This window comes from Lagopus muta, chromosome 7 (genome assembly GCF_023343835.1).
Source record: "Lagopus muta isolate bLagMut1 chromosome 7, bLagMut1 primary, whole genome shotgun sequence".
Classification (NCBI taxonomy): domain Eukaryota; kingdom Metazoa; phylum Chordata; class Aves; order Galliformes; family Phasianidae; genus Lagopus; species Lagopus muta.
This window is the reverse complement of record NC_064439.1, coordinates 28,454,854-28,474,546: the sequence shown is the minus strand read 5'-3', so window position 1 is coordinate 28,474,546 and position 19,693 is coordinate 28,454,854. Positions and strand designations below refer to the sequence as shown.

The window sequence follows — 19,693 nt, the reverse complement described above, 5'->3', positions numbered from 1 at the left end:
AAGTGTTTTCCCTATAGCTTTGAAGAAGCACATGCATGTTACACCACTACCATTATTTTACCTTTAAATCTTTTCTTTTTCTTAAAAACAAAACAAAACCAAAAATACACAACACACAACCCTCTTTCTTTACTACTTTCTTTCATCTAATACTTAGCTTTTGAATGGGCAGGCAACAATACAAAGTGAAGCTCATTAGTCATTGACAGTACCTACTTCATCCTTCATCAGAATGTTTTGGTTCTTCTGCAGCTGTATTCTGCACAAAGACACATTCATGAAGCATTACACAAATATAGATGTTTTGCTCTTATTCCTTGTTTTGACTCATGTCTTCAAAACAAGCAAAAATGCTGGAGTAAAAATATCATCTTTAACTGCTTTCTTACAAAAAATAAACTGCATTTTGAACAAAAATGTAAGGTATCTGAAGTTAACACATGGAAAGCACTATTAGATGCTATTAAAATGAATATTTTCCTCTTTGGACAGCTCTTATGACATTGCTTACTTGCTTTTTCTTATGGTGACTCCCACTGTGTTAGTATACAAACAGACTGAAACTGGAAGACACCAGCAATACTAAATTGAAAACGCAATAGTATACAAGTTGAAGGCTGTTCTTACAATACAGACTTAAATGTTTATATTTCTACAGTGAAAAATTAAAAGTACCTAAAGCTGTGGGGAAACACAGGGGAAACTGGAAAAATAATTGATTTGAGCAGAAACAGCAATGATCCAGCCTTGCAAATAAACAAACAAACAAACACTTCGTTATTTCAAATTTCTTATCCATAAGATAAATCCTTAATGTAGGCTAAGGTTTCTAACCTCTGTAGCAACCACTTAAAAAAACAAACCAAACCAAAACAAAAACACAATTTGAAATAAGGTTGGGATTACTGCTTAGAGGATATACTGAAATTAGTGAAGCTCATGTGCATCAAAAATTAACTACATATATCCAGCTGTTCAAAATAGACACAGATCTGCCTTTTGCTATTGGATTGTATAGTGTCTTGCATAATGAATCCTACACAATACAGGCTCAGATTTTGCACACATGCTCAGGCACTTTCCACATATGACCTATTTCATTTGAAGCTATCAAGCTGAAGTAAACATGCATCAGTTTACATTCTGTATACTAAGTAATAAATAAATTTGAATTATTGTGAGAAGACATGTTGAAGAGTCAGAACTAAACTGAACACCCAGCTTGAAATCTGGAAAGCATCGACTACATTAAGTATATTAAAATACCACATTACAAATACAAATAGCACAATTAACACATAATTCAGGTGGTAGAAATCCAGCAAAACTCAGTAGCGGCTTACTGATGCCTGGGTGCCAAACAGCTCCTGAAGAGCTGTTATTACTTGGAGGATAACAATGGAAACCACGAGAAGAGCTCTCAGGGAAATGTTTCTTTCAAAACATTATTGCTCTTATGTGGTTTTGCTGCAAGCAAGCTTGTAGATAATGATAATAATACTAATTTAAGTAACTAATAAATTGTTTCTAAAGAGTAAACAACCCGTACACACCCTTTCTAGGCAAAATCACACCATCACAGGGGCTGGAAGGGACCTTTGGAAATCACCTAGTCTAAAACCCCCTGCTGAAGTCTTTTCCCTACACTATGTTGCACAGGAAAGTATCCAGACAAGTTCTGAATACCTCCAAAGAAGGAGACTCCACAACCTCTACGGGCAGCTTATTGCAGTGCTCTATCACTCTGAAAGAAAAACATTTTATCCTCACGTTCTTATGAAACTTTCTGTATTCCAGTCTGTGCCCCTTATCCTGTTGCTGGGCACTGCTGAAAAGAGGTTGGGCCCAAACAATTGGCTCCTGCCCTGCAGTTATTTGTAGGCACCGACAAGATCTGCTCTCATTCTTCTCCAGGCTGAAGAGTGCCAGGTCTCTCAGCCTTGCCTCACAAGGGAGATGCTACAGGTCCCTAATAATCTTTGTGGCCCTCCAGTGGGCTCTCTCAAAGTCCCCTGTCTGCCTTGATGTGAGGAGCCCAGAACCGGACACAGTACTCCAGATGTGGCCTCACCAAGGCAGAGTAGACGTGGAAGAGAACCTCTTCTGACTTGCTGTTCACTCCTTTTTAATGCACCCCAGGATACCAGATCCTTCTCCGCAGAGCTCCTTCACAGCAGATCAGCTCCTAACCTGCACGGCTTCATGCGGTTACTCCTCTGCGGGTGAATAACTCTACTCTTGCCCTTGTTGACATCCTAAGGTCCCTCACTGCCCAACTCTCCACCGGTCCAGGTCTTGCTGAACAGCAGCACAGCCTTCTGGAGTGTCAGCCATTTCTCTCAGCTTTGTAGCAACAGCAAAATGCTAATAAGTCACACCTGTTTGCTTTTGCTACATATCTTAACTTTGTTTCACTCTAAAGTCAGTCTCCTATCTCAGTTAAAGTTTTGTTGACAAAGACTGTGAGAAAGCATGGGATTTTAGGAATTCTCATGAAGAACTTCACATGGCAGTAGGAAATCCACGTCCTTCTCATCGCTGATTTTTGCAAATATTTTCCAAGTTTTATAGAAGCGAGCTATGCTTCATAAATCCGTACATCCACAGGCTTTAGGTGAACTTCAAGGTGGATCTTTTAGTATTTTAGTATAGAGATTTTAGCATACATACAGCAAACAGTCTCATCATTAACAGGTAGTTGGCTATCAGTTTGTGAAGAAGGGATTACTATCGAGTTATTACTGTTATTAAGTTATTGCTATAGTGTAAACCCATGTTATATGCACTATAAGCTAGGGAGTTGCAGGAAAAAAAAAATTACTAAAAGAAAAATAGGAAAAAGTCCTAAAATCTAGTAGAGATACCTAATCTTCATAGAATCAGTCTAATACCGATGAACCAATTTATAATACATAGGTTGCTCCAAAAGTAATGCCTCCTATTTATTTCCTTGGAAAATACAACAGATACAACAACCACAGTAGCACTACATAGAGCAATTCTCAGCCACAGAACACTCTTTTTCAACTGTGATTTTTTTTTTTTTTTTTTCTTTTTGCCAGCAATAAGCAAGAGCCTGCATGCCACACTCATAACAAATCTGCACCGGTAGAGATGACCCACTGTCACTCTCTCTGCAATACACCACCCACTACCTCACTGTGTTCACATCCACTGTTTAGTCTCCATAACCACTGAGCAGGCATCTATGAATGTCAGTGGCTGCCATTTTCTGCATGGAGGAATTAATTCCACACCTTTGCTTCTTACATGTCAGATGCCATTTGGTCAGACTGCCCCTCCGCTGTAATCTGTCACATGGCAACAAAATATAATGGAATGTAGGAAGATTCAGCCTCTACTAGCATACCAGCAACATCTGCACTTGATGCTGAAGGCCAACACAATAAAACAGGAGGCACTACTTCTGGAACAAGCCTTGTAATATAAATAAAGCAATGAACAATAAGAGAGAGGGAGTATGATGACAATTAAATGGAAAGCATAGCCAGGAAACAGAACAGAAACTGTGTCCAAAATTCAGCAAAACTGACCTAAGGATTGGAGGCAATAAAACAGAAGTTAATCTGATCATGCAACAGTCCTTATGACCTCTTTATACTGATAGGATCGTTCCCCTTAAGAGGAATTAAAACTTACAAAGGAGTAAATACATCAAATTGTGCTAGGATGAAAATGCTCATCAGATACTATTTCAGCACGCTGAAATATCCATACTGTGAAGTCTGCCTGTGAGACCTGACCATGTCTGTCTCTGATGGCAATTCTGTTCCTGTTCACTCACTGCTTCAGTTGTCCTCTCTCTTCTCCAGTTTTTAACAGACCACCAGGAGGCACTTAGGTTTTCCATCTGCTTCAAGTAAAACATAATGCTTGTGAAATTAAACCAGCTTCCATTCACAATTCTGTCAAAAACCTTGAGATTAATATAATTTAAGATTATGAAAGCAAAGCAATAAATCCATAATTTCTGATACAGACTATGAACATAAAATCATACAATATATATTGAAATAAGATTAAAAAGCTCAATAAATTTATGTGCCTTGAATTATCTGGAAGCCAAACAACATTATACAACAATAGCAAATAGACCAAAAGGGAAAACAGATTTATTGAAAATAGTTAAACCAGTATTTTCTTTAATTATGATGTATTACTGTTAACAATAATCACTTCCCATGTTTAGCTATTATAATTGTGTCTTCATTTGGACACATCTAATCAAATTGCCTCAGCATAATTTAATAAGCTTAATGCTTTATATAGCAGTGCTAAACCTAACAGCTGTATAGTCCTGTGCACGTGCAGAGAAAAGCATCATCACAGAAAGCACGATGTGAAATACCCCAAAGCACACGAAGCTATAAACTACTTTAAGTGGATTTCAAAGATGTCAGCATACGGCACATCACAAAGCTATTTGTCCAAGAGGCACTAAACTATATCCTAGGCACTAAAAATATATATGTAAAGTGTAGATACAATTTTTCCATTTGCAAGAGTTCACAGCATTGCATTCCATGTATTATATTCCACACATGAATGCTCGGATGCGTTTTCATATAAATTATTTGCAAATAATAATAAAATAAAGGAAATAAACAAAAAACCTGAAATCATTATTCCTTTCTCCATTTGCCAAAAAATTCAATATTAGCAATAATGTACCCTGGAGGTAAGGAAAGACAGCTCACATTAAAGTATCAGTAGGCACTATCTTTTTTAAACTCAAGGCAACTTCTGAACATACTGAAAAATCTCATGTGAAAAAGCAGACAGCCTTTAGTTAGAAAAAGATTTTTTATGCCTGAATATATTTTAAAACATTGTAGAAACGTAGGGATCAATATTTCCATTAATATCAATAGTTAAATTACCTGTGTATCTGCTTTTATATTGAAGTATTAACTGGGTTTAAATACATTCACAATACCTTTTGAATCTCTATTTCTTTTCCTAAAAGTTACTTTAAATGTACTTATGTTAGAGTCTCATGTCCTGTCCAATTGTCATTTCCATCAGGACAGTAACAAAATCTGCTGCCTACACTACTTTTTCTACACTTTTTTCTTCCTCTTTTCTTTCTTTCTTTAAACAACAGAAGCACAACACACAAACAAACAGCTTCCTTAATCGTGTGCAATAACAACACTAGAGTTTTAGACAGACATGAACATTTCAGTATTGTGTCATAATGTAATTGTGCAGGGTTTTTTGTGTGTGAATTCTGAAGAAAAGTGAAACCTATGTGCATGGTTTTACAGTCATACAGCTTGATGAACTGATATTTGCAAAATACATCTGACTCATAGTGCCTCCAGATTTGGGAAAACTTCTGGAGCCTCACAGTTCACAAGAAAAGAAACTTGCACAGACCTTTTGAGTTGAATAGATGGTGAGACCAAGTTCAACCACTTCCTGTCTTCAAATTAGGCACCGCTTGTCCCTCCTTTCTCTGCCTTTGCAGCAACTGACCACAAAGTCTAACACACAGGTGAAACAGCTTCAGGGTTATTCCAGACAGAAGCAGAGAGATTTTCAACAATTGAGAAGATACTAAAAGAAAGCATGAAACAATATTCTTAAGGCTGATGTAAGGCTGTAAGGGTAAACACATAGGTGTTTCTTGAGGGTTAAAACAAAAGAAGCAGAGGCTTCCACCAACACCAGGGAATTATCTCTTCTTCAAAATGAAAACTGTCTGCCTCATTTTAGCATCTATTGTAGTTCTGTATTTCATCCAAAGATATGATAGTGTCAGACTTATGCCAAGTGCTGCTAATTGTTTTCAGCTCTCTTAATTGCTTGACTTTGCAATGGAGAGTGGAAAAAATAAGAGGGTAACTATAAATAGTCACCCCATTATTCAGCATGGTACATTTGTTCACTTTATTATTTGCACAGAAACAAGGGAAGCCAAGCAAAGATTAAAGAAAGAGGAAGAATAGTGAGGTAAAGTGTTTCCTGGACCTTGCCAGACTTCTTTATTCTCAGAACTTCCTTGTCTTTTTTCACATAGAACGCATACAGAAACATACTGGCTACACTGGCAAGACTCAGTTCAGGTTTACTTCCCTTTTTGGTTTACCATAAGAATAAAGATGACAGTAATTAAGATATTCCAATCAGGTGGTTTCACAAGAAATTCAACAAATACCTAAAATATCTCTGGCTGGTGTACAAAATAAGTAGCCTTCACATTTTACACTGAGGTTAGAAAGCCTTATGCTTAGAGACAGTGATACGCTTTCAAATTTTAGTTACAGTCTTTCCATAACTTTGAAAATATTCTCATCCTAGCTTAAGTGTTAATTGGTTCACAGAAAAGACCTTCATTTTGGTGCAGCAAAAGGAAATCACATTCAGAAAGACAGGAGAAGAAAAACTAAGATCCAATCCTGCTGTTCAGAAACTCAGCACCTACTCTCATTCAAAACCAGGTGTGAATATCTCTGTAAGCCCACTGACCATAACCTGAACACTGTCTCAAAAGAAGCTGATATATAAAACAAACAACAACAACAACAAAATGATGGCTAAGGACTTTTTATTTTTAATGTTATTCTAGTTTTGAGAATCTAAACATTACAGTTGGTTTACAGCTGGAAAGATTATCATAGTGAAAATGGGAAAAGAAACAAACAGGGAAGGAATGCTCACCTATATCCAAAGATCTAGGTTGACAGGAAAGATTCCACAGAGGAGGGATCTCCAGAAAGGGAACGTTTCCCAGTTGCAGTCAGCCCTTGAATGGGGTCTAGGAGGGGTTGAGCCAGGCACCTGTCACGCAGCTGAATTGCTTTTACCTGTGCTCCCATGGCTGACTCAGTCCTTGCCTCAAGTGATCAATCAGTGGTTCAGGCCACGACCCAACAGTTCCCATACACTAAAACAATAACATTTTTGCCTTTCTGGAGTCCCTTCAGTCGGGAAATCTGATTGTATGCTAATTTGCCCCTGGAAAAAATAACTAAGTAAGAAATTAAATAAGCACATACATTTAGACCTATACTTTTCTAAACAAGGACTGATTTCAGGAGATTCTCAGGCATTTCTCAAGAGGATGTGTTATCTTGATTAGTTGGTCATTTAGCTCATCTGTCATGCCAGTGAATGTACAAAACAGACATTATTTCCTTAACCACCACCCAAATTTTCTCTCTTTTGATAAGAAACAATGCAAAGAGGAAGCTGAGTTCTCTTCCTCCTCATCTATGTCCAGCAAGATTGGATGGAGTTAATCTCAGGGCTTGCAGCAAAAGAGCTGCAGCCTTTTCCATTAGCATCTAGGAAGCCAGGCTCTGAAGCAGAATAGCCTAACCTAAAGAAGCTATTTGCTCATTGGAATTAGAAAAAAGAAGTGTTAATAGATTAGAGAATCCAACCCTACTCTAGGATATAGTATAGATAATAGAGAGGTTTTAGTGGATAAAAACAAAGGTGTCTGAGACAGTCTGCATTATATTTAATACAGAAATAATACTGGAGAGTAACAGAATTTAAAATGCAAAAAGGAAAATGAGTAATGTTAGTATTTGGTACTGTGCTTTGATTCCAATTTTAGCGATTTTCCAATTACTTGCCCAACTCAGGTGTGCACATAAATTGCCATGGGACTCCTAAGGTGTGTGAATATTGTCAAAGATGGCATTCTGGCCTTTGGTGCTTCTGTATGGTTCTTGGTTGGAACAGCAAGAAATACAGCAGGCTGCCTAGCACCGTGCTGTGACCAGCATCTCTGCAGAGAAGGCTGCTTCCAGCACAGAGGTATGCTGTCCATTCAGGTGCTTTCCCATGAAATCCCTCAGATGGGAGGCTTAAAGTAATAAGCTCTTAAAGGGATCAGATTGTGCTCTGGTGGGGGGAGTTGCTTTTATGTTCTCTTTCTCTGAGAAAAGGATCAGCAAAACATCTGCTGTAGGATACGAGGCAGTTAGAACATGAGGTTTCTGATGGGCCTTGGGAATGGGAGAGAAGATGAATCCTAGAAAAATGTGCAATTGGTATGAGCATGCTGCTTGAAAGCATTTCTGTAAACTACCAAAGATACTTCTGCCATCATCATTATTACGTACAAAAATATAACAAGATTTAGCTTACTCTAAACTAAGAAACTCAAACTTCTAGGACATAACAGTAGCCTGAGAAACCATAAGTCTTCTTCCTTACGTAGTTATGAACAGCTAGGAGTAACAATAGTGTGAAATAAGACAGCATGTGATCATATCATCAAAGGCAGTACTGTAATATGTACATACAAACATGGGATAACAGTACTGGTATCTCTTTCTGCACTATGCAGCTTATCTTATAGGTTGGATTTAGTGTAGCATTTTACATTAAGCAATTCCATCTTTACACACTGCAGTCCTTTAACTCACAAAACTTGTTATAGCCCTCACACTGTCAGCTGTGGACACCTCAGCTATGCAACTGTAATGTAGTTTTACACATTTTTCCCTCCAACAAAACATGCTAAGAAGCCTAATAGAGTAGGCAAGCAAATGAATCCCCAAGGAATATTGCCACACAATTACATACGCTTAACTAATGACTGGAAAGAAAATGGTGAAAGAACGGTATTTTAGATACACAGTCAAGATGTAACTATAATAGATTACAAAAGCAATGCTTCAGCTCTGCAGCAAGTCCTGGGTCTCACAGTTACCTACTTGCACTGATGTTTGACTGCTCACCCTTAGAAGTTCCAGGAAATGTAGATGAGAAAGAATACATCAAGCCTTTATTGAAAGTTTTGTGACAGCACTCACTGACATCTGGGATTATTTCCAGTAACAACTGCCCTGAGGAAACAGCACAATCAGCAGCTATGAAGTCCAAAAATTAGAAATTAGTTTGGCATAGAAATTAGTAATCCTGAGGAAAGAAGCCAACTGAAGAGCATTTTATACATCTGGCATCTGGTGAATAGCTGTTCTGTATGGCATGGAATGATACTGTGGGCAAAGATTTCAAACACTCTGGAAACAAGTGGCTTAAATTCAAGCCTTCTGAGGACTGTGTTGATAACAATATGGAAAAAACTGAATTATGAGGCTCCTGGGAAAATTGTGAACCACAAAAGAGGCATCACTAGAAAAAAAAGAACTGAATAGAACTAAGTACTGCTTTCCAAAACTCTTGTGTGGAAATAAACTGAGAATGTGTCCATCTTAGAGAAGACAAGAACTGAGATTGTTAATACAGTGTTAGCTTGTGATAAGTAGAAAAAAAGATATTTTTAGTTTGCTAGAAATATGAAAACCTGTCAGTTCAAAACACTATTATTTTCAGTGCAAGTGAAAAACATGAAATTGAGATCCACAATATTAAAGGGACTCTGAATACTGCTTTAATGTGGAGATTTGTCTTGTGTGAGATGGCAGAAGGCTGTGAATAAACTCATGTTCTTTAAATCCTAATGAGATTAAGGCAGCAACATGATACAATTTGATTAATCTTTTCAATAAGAACTAGAATGCATTTGGTTTTCACTGCTGTAAAAGAATCACTCTTTTCTAAGTGTGTTTTTTTTTTTTTTAATTTTGATGGAACATCCAATATAACATGATGTGGATCAGTTTAAAGACAATCATATTTTATTATTTTCCTCTTTGTTTATTATATTTTACTGTTACTTTAAATAAAAGCATTTTTGCAATGCTTATGAGGACAGATTCAAAAGCTCTGATTAACAGACTCTAGACATGGGTGACTCTGAATGTATACAAATATAAAAGAAGCCTTGAGCCGGATCTGAGCATGATGAGCAAATTATTCTAAGAACCATTACTTAAGTATCATCAGCAGTGCCAAACAGCAAAGAACAAATTGTAAATTGAAAACATGACCTTATGTTTTCCTTAATTGCAGGCACTGAAAATTTAGAGAGCCTGACCCGCTATTAATTTTGAGCTTCTAAATCTCTGCTGGAGAACCTTTGACCTGGGGCACTGGACACAGTCTGCAATTTCCTTTTGTAAATCCTGTTTCCACAGATTTTTTGGTTTCTTTTTTCCCTTCTGAAAGGATAGAGCACAGCCCTGCTGGTAAAGACTTGAGGTTACTGGTGAATGGCAGCTGGATATGAGCCAGCAATGTGCCCACATAACCAAGAAAGTCAACCATATTCTGGGCTGCATCAAGAGAAACATGGCCAGCAGGGCAAGGGAGGTGATCCTGTTCCTCTAGTCTGCACTGATGAGATCTCACCTGGAGTACTGTGTCCAGATGTGGAGTCTTCAGTACAGGAGACACACAGACCTGTTGGAGCGTGAACAGAAGAGGGCCACAAAAATGATCCAAGAGATGGAACATCTCTGCTACGAGAACAGACTGTGAGAGCTGGGACTGTTTAGTCTAGAGAAGAGAAGGCTCCAGGGAGACCTAAAGGGGACCTACAAGAAAGGAGGAGACAGATACTTTAGCAGGGTCTGAAGTGATAGGAAAAGGGGAAATAGTTTCAAACTTAAAGGGGGAGATTTATACTGGATGTAAGCAAAAATTATTTTACAATGAGGGTGATGAGGCACTGGAACAGATTGCCCAGAGATGTGGCAGAAGTCCCCCATCCCTGTAGATATTCAGTGTCAGGCTGGACCAGGGTCTGATCAGGACCTGATCTAGCTGTAGGTGTCTCTGCAGAAGAGTTGGACTAGATGATCTTTAAAGGTCCCTTCCAACTCTAAGGATTCTCTGTTTCTATGAAATGAGTCTGCAGAACAATTGTAGCCTATGGCTCTCTACCCTCCTGTCTTCCAGTTATTTCTTCAGCTCAGCCTCTGATTTAGCTGCCTTTTAAGCAAACTATCAATCAGTCATGTTTAGTTGGGTGAATTTCCCAGTGAAACTTCTACCACCTTCAGCAGCAGACACAGAACACCAGCACCTGAACACTGTCTTGCATTTTGCTACTGAACAGGTTTTAAAGACCTGTTCCTTCTGCAGAGAAAAGGAAGTGATATTTCTCTTCTGTCATACTATATGCAGTCATCAACTTCACATATACAAGACACAACAGTCAAAATAGAAGTCAAGTGGGAGGGACACTGTCTTCTTCAGTCAGTCTTCAAATCTGCAACCTCTTTACAAGCTGAAGAGCTTCCATGCTACCTTTGAAATTGCAAGCATGTACTAATGGCAAAGAAATAATTTTACTTTGAATGCTGGAGCATGAAAGCCAGGAGTGAGGCTAGCTGCTACTTTACCCCTGTCAAAGCTAGCCTGCACGAACAGCCACTGTGGTCGCTGGTGAAGTTCAGAGGCTGTTTGTGCCTAACAGGGAGACTCTTTCAGCTGTTGCTTGTGTTTCTCGCCGCGAGAACCCTCTGCAGCACAGGGGCCCGGTCTCCCCCAGCACCCCGGCAAGCTCCCTCTGCTGGGGACTGTGTGCTTCGTGAGGGAGAAATACAGAGCTCGTTCTGCAAAGAGCCCTCCTCCAGCTCCGAGGGATTCCTTGCTCATCTCTTGACAGAGCTAGAGATCGGGAATAGATGCAACCTCTCCTAGTTTAGCCAGACCTGGGGAGAACGAACAGCATTTGTTTCTATAGTTTCCTTCTTTAAAGCTGTGGCTAAAAAAAAAAAATAAAAATATGCAAACAAAACAAAAACGCATGTACTTGGCTTGGTTCTTTTTACTTTGTTTAAAACATATATTTCAGTGGATGCAGAGTGAGCTGAAGAATTAGTTTTTTCAGCCATCGCTACCACTGAATTCTGATGTACTTCAGCAAAACATATTTTGGTGTTGGCATTTAATGTGGCATCCTCTGCAGATATTTCACAAATCTGTTTAAAAAAAAAGATAAAAGTAAAAATAGAAACCTCAGCTGTGGTTTGATAACCAGCTTCCTCATAAACCTAAGGAGGATGCTGAAGTCTGCTGACACTGATAAAGGCAGAGCTCACCCTGAGCACTGTCTTCTCATGGCAGGGCACAGCCCCAAAAGAATGTCATTACCCATCTCCCTAAACTTCCCAGAACTGTCAGCTTAGGGCTTTTTATACTTTTTTTGGATTTCTTCTTGGTGTTTAGTCGTGCTCAATGATAGGTAAAAAAGCAGGGATACTGTCCAACTGCCTGCAGTGCCAGGTTTATAGCCTTGTCCTTACACTGATAGGAAAACAGATGAATTAGTTTATCAGCTACTAGCTCCTACATTTTTCCTGAGCTCCCAAAGCTCCCAACTTTACCAGCTGTCTCCTGCTCCCCAACTTAGCAGGATGATTTCCCTGAATAAGAGTCCAATAGCTGTTATTCTATATCCAGGTCAGAAGATGTTATTTGACTGCCAGGTAATGCCTCCCATTCTCCAGCTGGGTATCGACAATTATCTCTATCTTTCAGGGACCTTTTCTTTGGGAACTGAAAGATTACTTCTAAATACCCCTTACTGCACCCCTTCCTTTCACACAATGCACACAATGTGCATTTCCCTGGATGTGTTTTAGACCAAAGCAACCTAGTAATGTTTTAAGTCTTACTCTCCTGATCCATTTGTTCGTCTAATTATACATCTAATTTACTGTTACTGGCAGCATAAATATTGTGGCATATCAGCTTTGAAATTCTGAGTGATGTTTCTACCATTTCTTGACATTTAGTGCACAGAGGTGTTCAACTGCTGGATAAACATGAAGTTACTATATTTGCTAATCAGATAAAATGACGGAAATGACTGAAAAATCATGTTTTTGTTCTAATACCAATTTCTCACTGATACAGCCAAAGAGAGAAATATAGATCTGAAACTACACCCGTTACTTCTGAAGATGACAAAGTCTTCAGTGCAATTTCTCCTCCCACTACATCTTTCTGTACTCTTGTGGCTTTTTAAATCCATAGACTCACACGCCCACACTGAGCATCAAAATGAATCATTTTCCTCCACAACTTCCCCCACGTCTACCAAGATTTTAGATATCTTTTAAAATTGAATAACCAAAGAGTGTTAGCAGTCATGTGCCTATACATTTAGAGAGACAATCAAGGAAACACGCCACTGAAATGCCACCAATGACATAAGTTCATGTAAAGACAGTGTGGTGTATGTTATGCTTATCAGACCATCAGCTCTCTTTCCAAGGGAGGTTCCCTCTTGAGAGCCTCTGATAACTTCCATGCAAAGCAATCCCACTGAGGTAACAGGCATATATGACTGTAGTTTGGCTCAGATTGCTGAAATGTCAGGGAACAGGGAAACACCCATTTCACCCCACGGCTGATCTCAAGCATCTCAACTTAAGTGTTCTAGTAGTACTGGCTAATATCAGGAAAACACGTGTTAGGCTACTAAAAACTGTGTGAGCTCCTTTCCAAACTGGAAAAAAAAAAAAAAAAAAAAAAAAAGGGAATCCAAAGAAAAATAGTTAAATAAAATCATGTCACAACACTGGGGAAAATCTTAACCGATGATGAAATAATTTTTCCTAGGATCACAGCTGAATGCATCAGTCTAAATAGTATGCTGCTTATTAAACATAACGTACATTTCTGCTTTTCAGTAGTAGGAAGTAGCCAAAAAAAAAAAAAAAAAAAAAATCAAACAGTCCAGGAGGACACAAAACATCTGTCATATTAACCATTTAACTGTGGAAATACCTTTTCACATCGGTTTTAAAAATCAGTAGGGATATGTGGGCATGTATATTATGTCTCTTATTCTCTAAAATCTACAGTGTAGTTTGCTCTTAAATTTTTATAATTAAGAAACAAAGCTGAGGTTTCCTGTGGACAAGCTAGCACACTGTGGACAAGCTAACACCCCATTTTTCTCTCTTCTCTTGTGCAAGAAGTGTAAGTTTTTGCTAAGAGGAGCTGTGAGTTTGTGTTAAACAATGAAGACTAAAGAAAAAAAGACAGCTACATATGTTTGTGCATGGACAAGATGAGTTGTTGTCTTGAGTGAAGTGCGCTGCAAACATTGCACCATCATCTGTCTCTCCTAGACAGTGGAAGTGCAGCTCTTGGGATAACTAATAAAGCAGGTGAAGTGCCAGCCTCAGTGACTACTGAGGAATGCTATCAACAGTGAAATGTGAACTATGCTAGGAGCTAACACATTATTTCCATGTGAGTATTCACTCAGGAGAGATCAGGTGAAGAATATGAAGGGAGCCATTTAAAATTGGAAGAGATTTCATAGAGGTTTATCTTCGTGTTGTTTAGACTTAGAAAATACAAAGACATTGCTGAAGATTTATATGGTGCTTACTATTACTGAACTAGACTACGACAATCTGCTGTAGATAGTTCATCATTTATCTTTGTTTAAGGCTGCAGAGATTTTACCTTTAGAGATGGTTAAGAAATGGGTAAACATCTGCCAGCTGGTTTACAAATGAAGAATTTGTGGCAGGAAGATAATGGTCTGTAAATACAAACCATAGCTTTTCCCCACTCTTTTTTTTTTTTTTTTTTTTCTTCACTTTCACTTTGTAGGAAACAAATTTCTCATTCTTTATAAGTCTTTCAATTAAATAAGTAAAATAATTATTTAATGCAGTTTAAATAGCCAACAGCCAATAGAGGCATATGATACCAGAAAATTTGTCATGTTTTTGCCAGCTGTAAACACTGCAGTGAAGCAGAGCTCTCCCTCCCGTCGTCATCTGTCTGAGCACACAGTGCTTTCCCCAGTGCAGCTAAACATATCAAAACCACAACAGACAGGTTTCACTGGAACAAATGATAATCCCAAAGCAATTCATTATGCTTTTTAATCTTTCACATGACAGCCATGCTACTGACTTTTATCTGTGCTATTTAAATAAAGCACCCAATAAGACCGAGGAAACAATATATGTCACTAAAGACCATATGCGTACACAGAATAAAAAATCTTTTGGTATGAAGTATTATAGCTATGTGGGCATTCTGTAAGGAGCTTCTAGTTTTCTCTTTGCTCAGGTTGAGAACCCTCTTCAGCATAGCTGCAGACAGGCTTTCAGGTAGGTGGGAGTGCATACCTGCAGTGGAGTCTTGACAATAGTGAAGTTGGGGGCTTCCCTTTTTCTATAAAACAGGTGTTAGGCAGTGAGGAGAAGTACAAGCTCCTACACGGTGATCTGCTTGCAATTTTGTGAGTGAAAAGACAGCTCATTCTTCCCTGTTCTTCCACATTTGCCTGGTGACGTGACAGCTGAAAAACCTCGGAGGGATTATTTTCTCTCTCATTCTGTCAGTGATGTACTGCATTGTTTATGTGCTGGAAGCAGGACTGAAATGTAACCTATTTCTTATGTGGTAGCAATTGCCAGGCAAAATTTTTCTGGTAACCAAAAATCAGGATTGAATTAGAAAATAAAAGCATTTTGATGCTGTTTCTGATTCATCCAAAAGCCTGGCACAGCCCTTAACTGAGAAAGTAATAGCAGCTGTTTGAGGAGCCCACGGTGACAAACGAAAAGGTTTTTTGTAAAAAAAACATTCTGATGTGATGTGATTGCTAAAAATGAGAGAAAAGAGTATTAATACTTTTATAACCTCTGCTTGCATTAAACACAAACATTTCTAAGTTACTGAAGAGATACAAGAGTACAGTAGTCCAGTTATGGCAGCCTGAACTACAAAATCATCACAAGTGAAAGGTTTGACTGTCTGTAGCAACTTAACAGTATTTCAAGCAAAAATTCTCACACCAGAACTTTGTGGATGTTTCCTTCCATGTTACAAAACAAAATGATGGAACTGTCTCAGTCACAGAATGATTCCAGGAAGCCCATCTGAATCCACTCTGTAGTGTGAACACCATTTCCACAGGAAGGCCGGTGTTGTATCAGTAGCAAACATAACAAATTTTACACGTATACAACATGAGAAACAGCTGTGCACCTCCCACAGTGTGGATGTCCTTTTAGGCAACCTGTAGATTCCTGCAGTACTTGCTCTGGGCACTTTTGCAGGATTGGGCTGTTTTATGATTAGAAATATGAGGTTAGAAATATATGAGGCTAGAAATATATGAGGTAAGGATCCTATTTGGTGAGAATCTAATAGAATCCCCTAAGCTATCAAGGAGTGAGGAGTATAAGGTGGCTATTTGTTGGACATTATGGAGCAGGTAGCAGAAAGGATGAAGATCTGCTCTTTCTGAAAGTTGTCCTCAGTTGAGAAAGAGGACAGAGAAGCACAGGGGTGCAAAAATATGGATTTATAGTCTAGCTACGTAAATGCTCTTCGAAGCTTGGGAGATGTCACCAGCAGTACATAGCTCCTGTAAATGAGTACTCCTGTTCTAACATGTCATACAGTTCCCATTACAGCCCAATAAACTTCATTTGAATACGAAAAAGCCTCTGCTCCTATGACTTAAGGCTGGATTTCACACTGAACAAGTTTCTTGCTATAGAAAGGAGTCTTTGTTCTATGCAATAGAAATGGTGTTGATAGAATAGATTTTATGGAGGAGTATGTGAAAATAGAATAGATTTTATGGAGGAGTAATAGTTGTGATTATATCATTTCAAACAACAGTTGAATCTACAAGAGTAACATGTATATCTAAAACATGGACATTATGCAAATCATCATCACGTGCAAGCATCACATGAAAGCTTTTTTTTTGAAGTAGAAAGAATGGTTCCTCATATACAGTGGGTGATGTGTCTATTCTACTGCAACTGTGTGAAGAATGTTGTCACATCTTGTGATGTCACCTCCTCTTACTGGTGGAGGCTATAATTTACATATTTCATCCACAAACTATCTTCATTTCAACAGATGTCTTCTCACAGCAGAAATTTTGGAAACAAAAGCCAATCATTTTAGCCAAAAGATATGAATCACACTGCAGTAGCATGAAAACCAAGGTTTAAAAATGCTGCACACTTAGACATAACAAATAGAGAACAAAGATAGCAGTCTATCATGATAGAACAGAGATAGTTGTCTACAGTGATAATTCTTGAGAATTTCTACAGGAAATTTTGTTTGCTCTGTGAAAAAAATGAACTTTATAGTTTGCTTCTGAATGAGGCTGCTTAAAATCTAAAAGAGTCTTGAACTAGCAATTATCATTTTGTTGCAGATAGTTCTAGTTTATATTTCATTTCTAACTATTTCTCATTGACTTTTAAAAATCTGAGACATTACTTGCTCTTCAATGTTAAAACTGAATTATTTGGAATTGAGATTATTTAAGAAAAGTCAATTTCCATGTTCTAAGCAGGTATTTCTTTGAATGCTTCTATTATTTTTGCCATATTGTTTTTTTAAATTCTTGTCCTTTTCTCCTTGAAGCACTACAGTTTCATCATTCCAGGATTGAGGAAACACAGCTTCCAGTCTGACAATTTGATACCCTTAAATTTAAAAATGAATAAATAAAATATATCTATATATAGTTTTATAGTTTATATTGTTTTGTACAATACACACAATTTATGCAGTATAAAATAATGGAGCCAATGGCCTATTTAATTCCTGGAAGCATTCAAGGCTGGGATGGATGGAGCCCTGGGAATCCTGATCTGGTGGATGGCAATCCTTCCCCTACAGAGAGATTGGAACTAGATGGTCTTTAAGCTAAGAGATTCCGTGATTCTCTGAAAAAGGTCAATCAACATGCAGAGAATGCATTGAGGAGTTATTTTCACTTTGAAATGCGTTTTTGAAAACTGGGTCTGTATTATTGGAGATGTCAAGCTAATGACTGCCTCAATAATATTTTTTCTATCACAGGGTCTGAAAATCTTTTAGAAAATCTAGAAGAAATTCATGACTGTTTTTCATGGAGGCCCGTCAGTTTCAAATATCAGCATGAAAGTCACTAAATCCCACCCCACGAAAACTTACGTTTCAGAAATTCTTATTTGCAAGAATATACAGTTCTTTTTTATCTGAGACATCTTTGCTTTTAAATAAGGTTTGTGACATCCTAGCTTCTAGTTTTGCAAACTGTTGTGGGATGAAAGTAACCTTGTAGGGAGTTCTCTAATCCAGGACATCTGTCTATACTCTGGCACAACACAGACGCCAAAGGAAGCAGCAGCAGCAGCACAGCATTATGTGCTGGAGAGCTGCTGGTCAGACAGCGTCATACTGTGACGTGCTGCTGTGCAGACAAGGTATTGCAGATGAGTTGTTGGCTTACTGCACCTCATCTCAGTAATTCTTCACTATCTCTGCACTTACACTGTGCTGAACGCTTTCTTTCTCTCTTTGCTCACACCCTCCTCCTGCTGTCCTCCAATGCACACTACTTTTTCTGAATACTAGTGTTAGGTACTCAACACTAGCACTTTGTGATTTCTTCATACAGTCTTTGCTGTAGCTGAGACATAGACGTGACAAGGTGCACACCCATGAGCTTCTGCACATTTGTGTTCATGAAGGAGCTGCAGCCCTGACCCACTTGTGGGCTGTTGCTTCACCTCCCACAGACATCTGAAGTGTAACAAGTGTCTGAACATCCTACAGGCATCAGTTTGAAGGCTAGGAAAGACAGGTCAGTACACTGCAGACAGAAAAGTAATAGAATTAAAATTCTCAAACAAACAGACAAAAAAACCTTCAAGAGTTGATGAATAAATGCTTTGTTATCCTTCAGCAGAGATGCACCAAAATAAAATTCATTTACTATATGAGAATTATTGGGAAGAGCTTTTATGGATATATAGTTTGGTCAAAAGAAGTTTTGTAATTTTGGCCTGAGACAAACAAACCAGGTGGTTTGTTACAATAAAGAATATAATGTTTACCCTTCTTTCACCAGCTCCACAAATCTGAACTATCTGGCTTTTAACAATTAGGAATAATATAATAAACACATAGAAATGTAACAAAATGCTGATTTAAATTAAAAGCATGAAGTTAATACTCATATCCTCCATTGCTCTTCTGCACCGTAGGGCAGAAACTAAGCAAATAAATAGAACTGAATATAACAGACTTCTGCCTTCAGCTAAAGTTGAGATTATTAATGCATGCAGACAGGTCAAATACTGTTGTAGTTTCACATCAGTTTCTTCTGTTTTACTTCCATATTTTTGAGAGCTTCCCTTAGGTAAGGAACACATCTGTTTGCATCCGAAAACAATAGATACGCTCAGGCTGGAATGTGGAGGAGGTTTCTCATCACAAAACAAGCACAGCACTCTCCTGGCAGGCTTGCCAGAGGGCACAACATAACTAAGAGTATGAACTGCTCCACTTACCATCTCTATACAAACACAATTTTTTTCTCCAGACTTGGCCTTGATGATACCAGGAGAATGTATCTGAAGCTAACACTGCAATATCTCTGTTTAATTCCTGACAGTGGAATAACCCATCCATCAAACTCACAAAAACAGGTTACTTCCATTGTAGGTTATTACAGTTATTTCCAGTTCAGATTATTACAGCACATAATAAAAATAATAATAATAATAACAATTTTAAAATGTGCCATATGCCAGCAATAAATTTATGCCTGAACAGGGCAAAACACTATCCAGTCTACAGACAGAAAGAGATTTTGCCCTCATTTTTTAAATGAAATCAGTATTTAATCTTAAATTACTACAAATATTCATGCAATTAACGATGCAGTCTATTGAAAATGTAATTAGATCCACATTAACATGTAAAAGTACCATTTGGCCAGGCTTTAAAGATTCAGTCATGAACAGGTTACATGTACACTACTAGTACAAGATCAGTGTTAGAGATAGTGACTTGGCAGGGA

General features: G+C 38.1%; 1 long non-coding RNA gene across 1 annotated transcript; it reads right to left on the bottom strand.

Annotated features, from left to right (window-relative positions):
* Positions 1–2,638: 2,638 nt before the first annotated feature.
* LOC125696247 (uncharacterized) lies at positions 2,639–10,061 on the bottom strand. Its single transcript, XR_007378244.1, has 3 exons — positions 6,685–10,061; positions 5,401–5,580; positions 2,639–3,871 (listed from the first exon to the last, which is right to left on the bottom strand). It is a non-coding gene; the product is annotated as an uncharacterized LOC125696247 (long non-coding RNA).
* Positions 10,062–19,693: the final 9,632 nt, after the last annotated feature.